Raw genomic sequence first — 12,876 nt, forward strand, 5'->3', positions numbered from 1 at the left:
AACTATCATTGCTTTTTTTAATTTTTTTTTTTTTTTTTTTTTTTACTTACTTTAAAAGAAAAATGTCTGCTGAATTAACCTTAAGAATAATGCTTCTAAAATCATGTTATGGTGACTATCCAGAAGGCTGAGGCAGGAGGATCACAAGGTCCACCTGGATAACTTAGGAAGACTTAAAGTAAATTTAAAACAAAAAATGGCTGGGATTGTTATTCAGAGGTAGAACACTCTGGGTTCAATCCCCATTACTGTAAGACAAACAAACAAAAAACAAATGGATGAATGAAATAGAAATAAATAAGTAACAGAATGAGGTTGTTGGCAGCAACTCCTTATTATGTTCAGAAAATTCTTCCCTATTCCTATTTGCTAAGATTAAACAAAACAGAGTAGTAAATTATTTTCCAGTATTAAGTCATTCTTACATTTATGGTATTAAACCAATGTGCTTATAATATCTTTTGTTAAAATACATTTCTGAATTTGGTATAATAATATCATATGTAGAATTTATATTTTTATCCTGTATCAGATTGGCCTGTTGGTTTCCTTTCTATATCTTTGATTTATTCATCAATATTAGCTTATGAAAGTATTGGGGTGCTTTTCTTTCTTTCTTTTTATTCTTTGAAACCCTTTGAATAGAGGTTATCTATCTATGAAGATTTGGAAAATAATGCTTACCAAAACTTTGATTCAAATTACATAGTAGTTGTAAACACATTCACATTCTTCATTTTTTTGAATCAATATGTTTTTATAATTTACTTTATATCTTAAAAGTATTTAAGATTTTAATGTTTACAGTGCTTTAGTTAAAAAATTCTACTAAAACTATTTCTTAGAATTACCACATTAATTCAGTCTTAATCATTTCTTTTTTTTTTCACCGTCAGTTTTACCAAAAATTTGTCTATTTTTCTATGCTTTATAGAACTAGCATTTTGTTTTATCAAATTTTTCTACCATTTCTTTGAACATGGGTCTATTTTTAACTTTAAAATTACACACACTTATATTTACATATGTATATATATAATTACACAATAACGTATGTGTAATTTTAGAGTTAAATAAGTTCATATATGTATAATTTTTCATACATATGTATATAAAAATATATGTATTTTTTCTTCCCTTGTTTTAGATGAAAGCCTTTTTGCTTGGGTAAGGAAAGCTACAGAGAAAGAATTTGCTAGCCCTTGGTCTACTTCCAACATTACCTGATTACTCATGCAGATATACATGATAAGAAAAAGGTGAGTGCCCAGTCACTCTGTTTCAGACTTTTGTTTCAGTACAGCCTAATCCTCATTCCAGGCTGCTGTGCACAATCCCAACTTCTATTCCCCATTCCTGGATTCTCTTTAGAGAACATATAAATTTTATATATAAGTTTTCCAGGTGGACCTTGAGCTTGTGATCCTCCTGCCTCAGCCTCCTGGATAGCTAGGCATATGCTTCTTGTCTGGTGACAACCTAATTCTAGAAGCATTATTCTTAAGGTTAATTCATCAGACATTTTTCTTTTAAAGTAACAAAACAAAAGATATCATTTATAATATATATTTAACATTGTACTGAAGCCCCTTGCTAACATAACAAGGAGAATCCAGGAATTCTCTTTTCTGCTCAAAAGAGTTATTTTTTTTTACTAAAATGGGCTGCCCCACCCACCTCTGCTGTTGGCCTTTTAAAATAGAAAGGTTTGCTAAGGAGCATGTTTTCTGGCTAAGGGGAAAAACACCAGAGAGGCACAAATACCCCATTTTAAGAAGGCAGAAACCTATGCCCTCGGGCACCTGAAACCCTTTCTCAAGCAGACTGAATTCTCTCAGGGTTTTGTTTCACCAAAATATATTCTTTGAATCAGTCTCTACATTAATAGACTGGAGGGAAAGTTTCCAGCAGATCTTTGTGCTGATAGTTTTGATTGCTCCCTAGTAGAAAATTTCAAAGGCTTTTTGCCAGAGGCAAGGGACATGGGGAGGAAGAGAACACTGGCCAGACTAGTAGACCCTTTCCAACAAACAATAGTGCTAAAGGCAATAACAGCCAATTTTTCAATCCTAAATGCTCTCAAATTATAGTCCTTGGACCTCTAGATGACATCAATAATCTAGAGTCTGGAAAGTGTCCTTTAAGATATTAATGTAAAAACTCCTCTTGAATATCCCTCATCAAAAATTTCTCTTCATTGTGCTGAGAATATTTTTTTTCTTATGGCTGATGGCACTAGTTCTTTCTGGATTTTTGGCTCTGTTGAAGACATTTGAAGAAACAAATGTAGAAAGACTGCTTGGCAGAGGATAGGAGGGAAAGTTTAGAACAGCAAGCTTCAGGATGCCTATTTAAGAGTGGAAATAAGTCTAAATGACAGGATGGTTTCAGACAGGTGGACACATGACGTGTATCAAGGTATCCTCCTTCATTTCCAACAAAGCAACATCATGATTGTTAATATTTTATGAAGCTCATTCAAATATAGTATTTAAGCTGGTTGAGTATAATCCCAGCTATTTGGGAAGCCAAGGCAGGAGGATTGCAAGTTTGAGGCCAATTCTGGAAAGAATTTGAATAAAAAAAAAAAAAAAAAAGGAGGGGGATGTAGCTCACTGGCACAGTGCCCCTGGGTTCAATCCCCAGTACCACCAAACAAAAGAACAAATAAAAACAAAAACAAATATATTATCTTTGATAAAGACAACTTGGAGCCCTATAAAATTGATTGTACTAGTATTATTCCATTTTACAGATAAGAGCATGAGTTCATTTCGAACATAATACTAGCTATGATGGACTAATCTATGTGCTAAAGTGGGTTCTGTGTGGTATCTGATTTTCTCTCTCCTTTCATACTGGACACACAACTTACTTTTGATTTTAAAGTTATTGACCTAAAGCTGGCTGCAGCAGCTGTCTCTTTTGGACAGGTCCACGCTTGTTAAGAAGACAGGTCTGTCCAGGTAGGCCTTTTATTTTGTTTTTAACTTCATTTTAGGCATGGTAGACCAAATAAAGAGGAAAGTACCTTAGAGCAAAAAACTCACGAATGCCTGCCTCTGTCTCTCTCTCCCTCTCTTTCTTTTTTGTAGGGCTAAAACAGAACCCAGGGCATTTCATATGCTAGGTAGGATGCTATCTCTGAGCTACAGCCTCAGTCCCTAACTTAGCCTTAAAAACACCTGTCTTATAAGTACAGATGTCCCCATTTGATGTTAGAAAGGACCAGAGAGTATTTAAGGTAGTAAATAGGCATTTGAAGCAGAAGCAGCATTCCTTAAAAAGGCAAGAGATGAAAATCAATGTATTAAAAATATTCAAGCAGAGTACTAGGTAAAAAAACTTATTGTAGTGTATTCTTGATTTATGAGAAAAAGCTTACAATGGAAATAGTTAACTTTACAACTATCTTTTCTTTAGATATAGAAGAATTGGTATTGAGAAACCTATTGCATGGGTGGTGTAGTAGGAAGGAGAAAGAAAAATTAAGTAATAAAAATTTTTTTTCTGAATTGAGTAACACTATAGTTACAAATAAAATCCACTTTCAGTATGTTCTTTTTCTTTCTTTCATTTTTTTTGGTGCTGGGATTGAACTAAAATTGATAGTTTACCACTGGTCTACATCCCCAGTCCTTTTTTATTTTGAAACAAGGTCTTGCTAAATTTCTGAGGCTGGCCTCAAACTTGCAATCCTCCTGCCTCAGCCTCCTGAGTCACTGTGCCACTGCACCTGGCAACTTCCCTTGCAACATTTTTTTTTTCTCCCTTTTGGTAGGATACCAGGAATCAAACCCAGGGCTTTGCACATGCTAAGGGTAAGGAAGTGCTCTTCCACTGAGTCACATCCTCAGACCCTCCAATAAATACTTTTTATGATACTTAGATTTTATATTGAACATTTTTCTATTCATTCCAATGTAATATTCCTTACAGTTTAGGATAAACCTTTATTGTTATTTAGGAGATAAGAGTGGCTAAATATTCATATGTATTGGTGCTGTGCATGAACATACTAACTAGCATTGTGCATTTTACAATTTATTTATTTTTTTCATATTTTAAGCAGATTGTGAAATGAATCATAAATTGTTAGGAAAAGAGAGAAAGCAGCCTCGTTTAAAGTTGATTTAAAAGATTTTTTTTTTTTAAAGGAAAGAACTTCGAATAGTAAATGATCAGTGGCCACGGCTCAGCCTTGAAAATCTTGCAAAACCCACAGGAGCTTGGTCAAGGTTCTAAGAAGTCAATGGCAGGAAATGGTCATGGTCTCTTCAGTGCACAACTCAGTGTAGGCTTGAAAAGTAAGACTCAGTGGGAGTCTTACTCTCAATGCCCGCCGCTGATTACAGTGACCTCTCCCTTATGCAAGGCCCACTATCCGAGTGACCACCACTAAAGCCCTGCCTTGCTGTCCAGCATTCCCTCTTAAATGTGGTCACATCAGTCCTCCCGTACTGCTGTCGGGCAGACCTATGTGCCATTTCCATCGAGGGCTGATTAAGCTTTTATTTTCAAGCAGCTACTTTTGATACGTGCTCGTGGCTTCAGTGGTGGAGGGAGAAGCAGAGAATTCTGATCACTCCGGAAAGCCTGAGGAACCAGGGTGGGACGTGGGTGGGACGTGGGTGGGTGGGATGGAGTGACTGGCGAGACTCACATCAACTGAGTGATGTTATAGGACCTGGGCGAATCCTGGTGGCTGCCACTCTTTGGAGAATGATCCCTAGGAGGCCTTAGTCCCTCGCCGCTCCCGCCCACACCTCCAGGTGTGTTTTCCCCGCCCTTAATTACACTAACTAAAATTGATAGTTTGCAATTGCAGAGTTAGACTGGGAAAGCGGAAGGGAATTTTATAATCACGGATCTGGATGACTAGGGAACACAGGCACACTTGCTTCGGCAAACAGCTCCAGTCAGTGAAAGTTCAGAACCAGAAACACACAACCTTTCCAGTAGCAAAGTCGACCCCGTTCTTTGCAGCTTCCAGTCAAGGGCTGCCCTGGGAGAAACTTTGTGCCTACTTAAAAGTTTAGAAACTGAACGGAGACCGGGAGCTTTGCGGGCCTTGCGAAGTCTTCCAGAGCTTTTCGAGTGGGGAGAGAAAAGAGACAAAATGAAAATGCAACGTGCAGGGGCGCCCACCGGAGTCCAGCAAGCTGTCTGGCACTGGGGTGAGCGCAGGGGGCTGGGGGTGGCGATCCCGAGCTGGCGGCCCTGGGTCTCCAGCAGTGGGTGTGTCTGATCTGGGGCGGGGGAGAAGAGGGTTGGCAAGATAATGAATGGGAAGCTCAGGCCACCCCCAGCCTCTGGACCTGCAGCGGCGGCGGGAAGTTCAGCGAATGAATGGGGGAGGGGGCGTGCTGAAGGCAGGGGCCCTGGGTGCGCCACACAGGTAAGGGGGCGAGCTCGGGGAGGGCGTCTGGGGGTGCGGGTGTTGCTGACATGTGCTACGTGGAGCAAGCATAAAAGGAAGACGGCGGAGGACGAAAGGAGGCCGGTGTCTCGCGCTACTTCTTTGGCCGCCTCTGGGGCCCCCTCCCCCGCCGACCCTGCCAGTTCGCCACAGCCTGGGCAGTAGGGGCCGGGTGGCGGAGACGCTCCGAGAGTTGCGATTCCCCTGTTCTCTTGCTGAGCGCTGCCGGGACTTGAGCGGCCTGGGCCCAGCGCCGCGGAGCCCTGTCCCTTTTCTCGGCCAAGCACTGGACCCCGGCAGGGTGGGCTCAGGGACGGCCAGCTCTGGGCGACCGCCGAGGGGAGGGCGGAGGGCTGGGCTCTGCTGGCCCCAGGGCGGGGGCCTCCGGACTTGGCCGCGCTGCCTGAAGCCAGCCAGACCCAAGGAGGCCGGAGCGGGACGCTCGGCGGTGGCGAGTGCAGGTAAAGGGGCGGGAGCGACGCGGCACCAGGGGACGGCGCCCCCTGGGCGTGGAGCCAGTGGCTGGCCGCAGCGACTGCTCGGCGGCCAAACGGCGCGCTCAGCTCACACCGTCAGACCGCAGAAGGCTTTGTGGCTGTGCGTGCGCGCGTGTGCGAGTGTGAGTGTGTTGTGCGCGCGCGCTCGCCGGGTCGGGTGTGAGTGGGTGTGCGCGCGTGCGAGGCGGCGTGCAGAAGGCGAGGCGAGGCTCTCCTGGCCTCCCTCACCAAGTTGACCCAGACCCGGAGGGAAGTTGCTGCAGCCGGCCCTCCTGTCCCCTAGCCAGGTCAGTGCGACGCGGGGCTCGCCCAAGTGACACGTAGGTGGCCTGTGGTTATCTGGATCGGGGTGCGGACGCGGGAGGGCTAACGAGGGGCGCTCGAAGTCCCCCCAGTGTCGTGTCCCCGTGGACGTGAACAGCCGCTGGATCCCCGCGCCCGCTGAGCTTGGCTCCCACATCCCTTACTTCTCTCTGACGACTCTCTCGTCCCTCCGGACTGAGAGCTTTCAACTTAAGTTTCCGTAACTGGGAAATGCAAGGCAAGGGAGGGACCTGGCTTTGAGTCGACGGTTTTGAAATCCATGGGCTCGTTTGGCTTGTGTTGGACTAGTTTGGGGAATGAATTTAAAGTTTATTCTTATTTTTCTTTGCTGCCATTTGGCTTTTGATGTGTTAAGAGTGACGGCATCCAGGACTTGTTGCTGTTATCTGGGGCCTGAGATTGTTGCTGTCTGCTTTATTCCCTTTTCCTTTTGGTGGAAATCTATGGATTTTTCGTAAACCAGGATTTCCAGTGAGGGCTCTTTTGTGAAAGTTCACTGAGTGCCGTGTTTCTCATTGGATACCGATTGATAAACGTAAATATTGAAAACGTAACTAGTTGTTAAAGCAAAGCCGTCTATACCTTCAGGTTCTAACAGTCTGTTTTTCACTATTTGCATAAGTGTCCTTTGCTCGGCCAACATGATTGTAAAGCCAGAGGTCTGTGATTCAAAGTGCAGTTCTGATTAAAGGGAGGTTCAGGCCCTCGGAAAACTGCTAACTTCTCCTAAGGAGTTACTCCCTTGTCAGATAAAATGAATGCCAAGGGAAAACGATATCTATTAGACTTAGGGCCGTGTGAACCAAACTAAAATTGCTTTTACACAGACGTACAAACACACATAAATAGCGATCGTCAACGTTGTGAGAATATTCAGGACAGCATTTCTTCTTGATTCTGTGTAATTTGAGGATAAAGAAACCAAGTAGCAAGAGAAGGAGGTTATGTGAGGCAGGAAGGCTGAGGCTAAGGATCCAGGCTAGAGGACAGGCTTGTCATAATTCTAGCCCGCTTGCACGGGGGCGTCCCCTAGCGGCGCGACCTTCGCCGGATCAGGTCAGCTCTGTTCTCAGAGCCCTCATCTGGAAAATGGAGGGTTTTGATGAGCTTTGCTGTTCTTTCCTTCCAGTTCTCCAGTAACTAGAAACTGGTGGGTGGTTATCCCATGATAGAACGGTAAAAAGGGAGGAAAGGGAAGTGCGAGAGGGTCAGTCGGAGAGGGAAACAGGAGGGCAATAGAGCCCAAAAGATGGAAAGAACAACAAACAAACAAAAATAGCAGCAAGGGATGTCCCTGGAAGGAAAAGAACCTTGAGCTGGAAATTGATTTCCTCTGTTTTTTTTCCCCCTCTTCCATTCAGTATTCAAGCAGTAGTACTTTCCTTTCCTAATTCAACCGCTGGTTACCCTTATTAACACTTGTGAGCCTCTGTTGCTTTAAAATTCACATGAGGTCAGGGTGATTCTTGTAGTCTGACCTCTACTAGGTATCCTCGGAGCAACTTGCCATTTGCATCCTCTCAGGGGGAATAGCTGCTGCCCAGGGCTTTGGGCACTCAACTTGGCTCTTAGTATCCCTGTGAGAGATGGGAAAAAATAACAGAGGTGGGAATGTAAGTAGCAGCCCTTTAGAAACTTCTGTTTTCATTCAAAGATAATATTTTCCAAAATGTAATTTTGTTTCTTTTTTTCTCAAATCATAGTCTTTGTGAAGTTTTTCTTAATCTCTCTTGTTCCACTTTCTGGGACATATGAAGGGCGTATAAATCTCAATTGCTGGGTCTTTTTGATACACAATAACATTGTCTGAAGTTAGTGATCTTTAGGGGACAGGGTCATTTCTAATGCTTAGTAAAAAGTTGTAATCTGGGCAAAATACATGGTATCATTTTCACTGGGAAGCTCCAAGTATTCAATAAATATCAAGACTTTGGAAATTAAGTTTGAGGTCAAGTTTTTAATGTCTGTGTTTGATGTGTGGCCTGTCTTTCTTTTCTTCAACTTTTTTGGTATCAATATGTGTACACACTTGAGGAACACAATTGAGTTTTAAGTGAAGTGTGATGTCATAAAAACTCAAATACAAATTCTTGGTTGAATGTCTAAAACTCTGCCTCATTAAGTCAGCATCTTACTACTGTTTGGTTTCTTATTTTTATATATCATGTTACCCAAAAGTCCGTATTGTGTTATTATTGAAATAGCTTATGGAGAGATTAATAAGGAAGACATAAAAAGTCGTGAGAAAAAGAGGAGAGTTTAATTCAAGAAGTAATCATTTTTTTTTAAATTTTTTATTAGTTGTTCAAAACATTACAAAGTCTTTTGAGGATTTTTTGTTATAAACACAAATGCCATTTCTCTATGGTTAATTCATCTTTTGAAGAAAAATTGCTGTTTGTGTGACTCTTTGCATTAGCAAATAAAATAAATAAAACAACAACAACAACAAAAAAGAAGCAATCATTGAACTCCTTCCATGGTAACGGATATAAGGATGATGAAAAGAAAGCTCTGGAAAGCTACTATGAAGCAAACTGCAGTGTGTACACCGAATGTGTATATATGTGCCATATTGCATAACAGTGTGTGGTTGTGGAGTCCAAGAAACTTGGCATGCCAGGGAAAGGAAAATTAAATTCTGGCTCTGGCAAAGACTTCACAAACAGAACTTGAAGGATGATGCGTCTCTTGGATGAAAGGTGGGAGAGTGAAGCCTTCTCCTAAGTGGAGGTAGTCAGAGTTCCCACTGATGAAGGTTGGAAAGTTACAAAGTGTTGGACTACAGGAAAACGTGGATATTAGGTTAAGGAGTTGTGCTTTTGGGAGTGGGGAAGTAGAGAAACACATTTAGGGGCAGAGTGAGGGATGAAATGATGAGAGATGACTGGGCTTTTATTCTGTTACATTCCTCTGTAACTCATGGCAGCTAAGTTTTAGGAAACCATTGCTAGTTTATTTAATTTTATTATATACAGATTTTTAAAAAAACTAATATGTGTTTTTTTTTCACCCTCTCTCCAAAAATTGCTTTTTGTATTCGAGAAATTTAATTTAGTAAAAATTGGTGAGAGTGTGTTATCTTTGGGCCGTATGGGGCCTTCTGAGTTTTTGTGTTAAATCCATCATGCAGGCCCAGAGCTGACCATCACAGCATTTTTCTTTTTCCTCCCTCCCCACATCCCCCCCCCCCCCCAACCTTTTTTTGTTTATGGAAGGACTTTCTGGTTAATGCTAACTTAAACATGACTCTTCTGGTGACTGGCTTTCTTGACCCTGTTTATGTTATACATGGTATTTAACCTCAGTGGTTGAATATTTGTAGCACAAAAGGAAATAATTATTGTTAATTTGGAAATAGGGTTAATGGCCCCATAAAGGGTATGTGGGAGTAAATAGAATCCTGAGAATCCTTTATGTAGTGGGTCCTCCAATAGAAGTAGCTTGCTCAATCCTGTATAATACTTCTGAACTTTTTTTTTTTTTTTTAATTCCTAGACCTATAGCCATTTGCTCACCATGTTTTCAGGAAGAATCTCTGCAGCCACCTGGGAGAGGTGGTGTTGAGTAGCTCTGTAGGTTCCCTCTCCCACCCCAGTGCTCGTGTCACAGGTGGGAGTGGAGAGGTTTTCAGCTGCATGTTAAAGCAGGAGTTGACTAAGGTAAAGACTTTGAATCGGGTTTGAGTCTGGAGGTGCTGGAAACAGATAATTAAAAGATACTAGGTCAGCTGCTTCTCCATACGACTGGAGTGAATGATCCTCCCAGCAGTGTTTTTGCTTTCTGCAAAGAGACTTGCATTTGTCATGTCTATTAAATTAATTTAGTTAAGTTGAAGGAGCCCAAGGTCAGTATACTTATTTCTTAGGACATAGTATAGATGTGTGTGTGTGTTGTGTGTGTGTGTGTGTGTGTGTGTATGTGTTGGGGATGAGGATTATATTTAAATTAGCTGGCATGTTGTTTTAGTAAGTTAGCAGGATTTCAGAGTAGTGTTGTTATATTATTAACTTGTGGGGATAGACTAAAAGAAATTGTGTTAACTCATTTTTCCCCCACCATTCCAGATGTGGAACACCTATAAAAATTTATAGTATAAAATATGTAATTATATAATAATAAAATAAAATAATTGAAATACAATAAGATAATGATACATAAGCTCTTAATTATGATTCTTGGTCTTTTTTTAATGCACCTGGGTCAATTTCATTGAAATCTGCAGAATTGAAAACTTGGGACTTAATGGGTTAATACTTGGACATGAGCTCCTGTCATGTGATCAGTGCTATGGAAACTTTAACCCTGAAATTCATGTAAAATTCAGTCACCCACCAGTACCACCAAAAGGAAAGGGGAATATTTACTGCATCCATGGGTTTAGGTTATAATTTATTTTCTTTTTGTGGTACTGTTTTAAAAAAGTGAGATAATGACAGGGCAGACTCTTAACTTCAGTCCAGTGCTAAAACAAACATGTATAAGCCTGAATAAGGCAAATCAGGCTGTGCTTGCTATATTATAGAAATGAAGAAAAGTGATTTCAAAACTAGCTTCTTCCTCTAAAAGAGAAAAAGCAAATTGGACAATAATGCCTGGTCTTGGATCCTCCTGGAGGTGAGATTTCTAAGGTTGTGATTATTAGTTAAAGAAGATTTTATTCCTTATGGCTATTTTGTGTGGCTGTGCTTCCAAAGGTTTAGGACTCACAATATAGGGACTGCTACTATGAACACTTCCTCTTTATTATCTTCAATGTTGGAAAAATGGTCTAGATTAGACTTCATGTCTGTTATATGTGGATTTCTTTCTGTATGTCCAAGTGGTTTTCTTTAGCTAATCCCTAATCACCTTCATTCTGAAATTCTGCTCCAATGAAGGGATGTTTCTGGCTCTTTGGAAGGAGAACCAGATTGGGGCAGAGGAAGCAAAGTCTGTTCTAGTCCAGGAGCACTTAACTGATTGCCTGTTCCCTGCAGACATTGTGCTAGGTACTTTGGTGGGTAAGGACAAGTAAGGAAGGATTCCTACTCTTCAAGGGAAGCTCACAGATATATTAACAGATAATTACAATTCTGTGTAATATGGTTATGAGGCTTCAGGCACTACTGGAACATCATAGCTGGGGAAGCTGGAGGGGTACCTGGTCCTTGAGGTCAGTGTGGTAGAGGAGGTGATGGGGAGCACCAGGGAGGGATCCTGGAAGGCCAGGATCTGCAAGGACTCTAGGTGAGGAAAGAAGGATCAAGACAGAGGTAGTCAAGAGGCTTCCTGTTTCCAGTTGTGCTATGGCTGAGTAAGTCAAGGTGTCTCTGTTATATAAAATAGGAATAACAGCTGATATGGCAATTCTAGTTTGCATTTACACTTTCCTTAATACTTTATATTACTCATTCATTTATTCATTCCACATTCAATTCAGGTATTTTTGCGCATCCACCATATACTAGAGGATAGTAGAAAATGAGATGTCCCCTTCTGTCATGGAGCTTGCATTTGACCTGAAGTTCTTTTGAAATGCTTCAAGTATGGGGGTATGTCTGTTGAGTTATTCCAGTTCAGGAACTTTTTCCTCAAAGTAGTCTCAGGGCTTTCAGATCTGACAGCTTTTCCCTATAAGAGAAGGAGACAGCTGGGTTTCTCAAGTTCATCTTATAAATTTGCAATGTTTTGCCAAGATTTACCTGTTGCTTGTGAAAAATAACCAAGAGCCAGACACAGTTATGTCTTATCTGTAGCCCTGGTGGGCTTCTATCTCATTTTGGATATTCCTACTTTTGACCCAACTTGTATTTGAGTTTCTATGTTCAGTTTGTGGATTGCTTCTTAGAAAAATCCAAATCTTGTTTGTGGAAAGTCAGACTTATTTAGAGGTCACCTTCTTGTGGCGGGGTGTTTCGTTCAAATCTTTTACTTATGTTCTTGTCAAAGTCACTCAGAGATATGAATGTGGTAGAAAACATTCCAACCAGAAGAAGGTAGCTGCATTCTTTTGTAAAATTATGTGGTTTTCATAATGATTCAAACAAGATAGATATGTCTAAAGTAAATGAGATAATCTGCCACTCCAACCTTACCCTTTGGTCTGATTAACTCCCCTTGGTCATCCAGTTGTTACTTCACCTTTCATCCTCATCCTCTGCCCATGTGAACCTAGAAAACTCTATTTGTATTTATTTATGTGTTGGGGTATGTTTTCATATATTCATGTGTGTGTGACTGCACTTGCCTGGGTCTCCTCTTGTTATGGAGAGGCTGTTCCTGAGGCTGCTGTTGCAGGTGACCTATTTAAAGCCAGAAACACCTGCATGGACTCTCCTCAGACTGGGGCACCATGGCATTACTCAATTAAGAGTTCTTGTCAGAGTGATATGAGTGTCTGGCTGTTCTGAAAGGGAAATAAGAAAACTAATTCCAGCTGTATGATAATCAAGATGACAAATATTCCAGAGAAGGTTACTTCCACAAGGTCTCTGCTGCATCTGGATCTCAGGTGAGGGGAGCAGGGGAATGTCAGAGCACATATTTGGCATCTGTGAGCCTTTCGTTAGGTAGAAAACAAGGCATGAATGGAAGGCCCATGGACCACTTCTGGAGTACATAAGATAGATGGAGTCATTCCTTACAGGCAGGTTT

The 12,876-nt window shown here is 41.3% G+C and overlaps 1 protein-coding gene across 5 annotated transcripts in view; it reads left to right on the forward strand.

Annotated features, from left to right (window-relative positions):
• Nucleotides 1–4,893: 4,893 nt before the first annotated feature.
• Nucleotides 4,894–12,876, forward strand: part of Lpar1 (lysophosphatidic acid receptor 1) — a 136,768-nt gene continuing 128,785 nt past the window's right edge. The window contains exon 1 of one of the 5 annotated variants that reach the window (XM_048783220.1): nucleotides 4,894–5,177. The gene's annotated coding sequence lies outside the window, so the exon portion shown is untranslated. Of the gene's footprint in view, nucleotides 5,178–5,376; nucleotides 5,399–5,569; nucleotides 5,881–5,956; nucleotides 6,237–12,876 lie in introns of those variants that run through there. The other 4 variants (XM_048783221.1, XM_048783218.1, XM_048783219.1 and 1 more) reach the window with 4 other exon arrangements.

The sequence above is a fragment of the Marmota marmota genome, unplaced genomic scaffold, assembly GCF_001458135.2.
Source record: "Marmota marmota marmota unplaced genomic scaffold, marMar, whole genome shotgun sequence".
Classification (NCBI taxonomy): Eukaryota; Metazoa; Chordata; class Mammalia; order Rodentia; family Sciuridae; genus Marmota; species Marmota marmota.